The sequence below is a fragment of the Trichechus manatus genome, unplaced genomic scaffold (assembly GCF_000243295.1).
Source record: "Trichechus manatus latirostris isolate Lorelei unplaced genomic scaffold, TriManLat1.0 scaffold00093, whole genome shotgun sequence".
Lineage (NCBI taxonomy): Eukaryota > Metazoa > Chordata > Mammalia > Sirenia > Trichechidae > Trichechus > Trichechus manatus.
Genome location: NW_004444029.1, coordinates 4,661,849 through 4,663,663, shown reverse-complemented (window position 1 = coordinate 4,663,663; position 1,815 = coordinate 4,661,849).

Genomic DNA, 1,815 nt, shown 5'->3' with positions numbered 1-1,815 from the left:
GTCCCCAGGTGTACACCATGACACCAACAGGTCAGGGGTCACAGTGTGGAGAACGCATTAGTTCATCACTTGCGCAATTGCCTGATAGGAGGTTCCTGGCTCTCCTATGGGAAGCATAAGAAAGAAATACAAATAAATAAGAGCGCATCTTAAGCAGGAAATCTCTCCCCCTCCTGGCTGACGCAGAAACATTCCAGGGGAAGCTGCCTTGGAGAGGGGCCTCCTCCCATCCTGTGAGGGCACAGACTCTGAATCCAGCACACATCCCCACCAGAGTAGAGACTGGAGAGCATTTCCAACTAGACCTGCCTTGGTGGTTAGTGCCCTAGAGCCCCCTCCCTCCAGGCAGGTCCTAATGAACCCTCTTGGGATCCCTCAGCCCTCTCTGGACCCCACACTCTGCGTTCTGCTCTCTAATGCTCCTCTGAGCATCTCCAGGCCTCTGAGTTCTTCTTGGACTCAGCTGATTTGGGGGCCCTGGACTCTAACTTGTTTTCACTCCATCTCTGCAGCAGCCCCAGGGACCCTGGTCACACTCAGGAGAAGCTGAGTTTCCATGGGCAGTGGAGAGTGTGCTGCTTGTCCACGGGGGCTGCTCTCTGACAGATGCCATGAACCATTGAGATTTGGGGACAGGCCACACTGGGACTCATGGCACCTATGGAGTGCCGAATATTTGGGGACTGTGACAGGTGATGCTGCCTAGGGGTGAAAGCTGTGATGTTGCCCACTTCCTGATTGTACATCCTGCAGGGATGAGGATAGAAGAGGGGGCCTCATCCCTCTGTCCATTGGAGGGGGGCACACCCTGCATCCAACAGCCACCCTTTATCCCCTAAAGAAGTAGGGTGGGCCCATGAGAGAATAAATCCTCCTCTGCTAAGGATGCGGATACATTTTCCATCAGGAAGATAAGTGGGATGCTGCAGCTCCCATGGAAGCTTCCAGAGAGAGTAGGACCCTGTCTCAGACTGCAGGTGCTTCCAAAAAGTGCTCACCAGGTTCCAGCTTTGATGCAATCTTAGATGCTTCTTAGACACACTGTAGCAGCTGGTCTTGGGTCGACTGTCACTCTGTGACCACTTAGTTAAGCATTGGAAAGGAAAGACTCTCTATTAATGCTAAACATACATGCTCATCATCAGTATCCTATATGAGCAGTTCCAGGGAAAGTGATACAAAATTAAACGCACATTTTATGGACAAAATATACAAAAGTGTTTAGAATTTGAATTTTAAGTTGGTAGAGTCATGCGATAGAGATTTCTTTTGGGGAAGATGATACCGAAAAAATAAAATAAAGAAGTTCTGTATTATGAATTTACATTAGATATATGGAATAATTTTCCTAGCCAAAAGAAATAATAGTAGGGTATACTATGGAGTGATCCTACGTCGGGAAAGCTAACAGATGTTGGTTACTTATGAGTCATGGGCTTAACTCCTGTCATCACACCCACAATAGTCTGTTCTATCACACTAAGTCTATGAGAGAAGATTCCCTGCCGTGGAATGTGAAGCAGAGTGGATACTGAATTTGTCTTACATGCCTCTGTCATTAAGCACAGGTTTAAGGACAGTACCAGCCACCTTTGTTCTCATACTCCATAAATTGGTGTGTCCCAAAGGAAAGTTTTTGAGGTGGGGATGAAAAAAGTACACAAAAGGGAGTGAAGTGTTACCTCAAGGTGGGAGAAGGGTGAGATCATCAATAATGCATCAGGTTTTCTTGTACGAGTTCTATGTTTAATGTGTGCCTTTTTACTTACAAATTCTGTCTCTCCTGTTCTTTACACAAGAAAATCTCCACGAAGG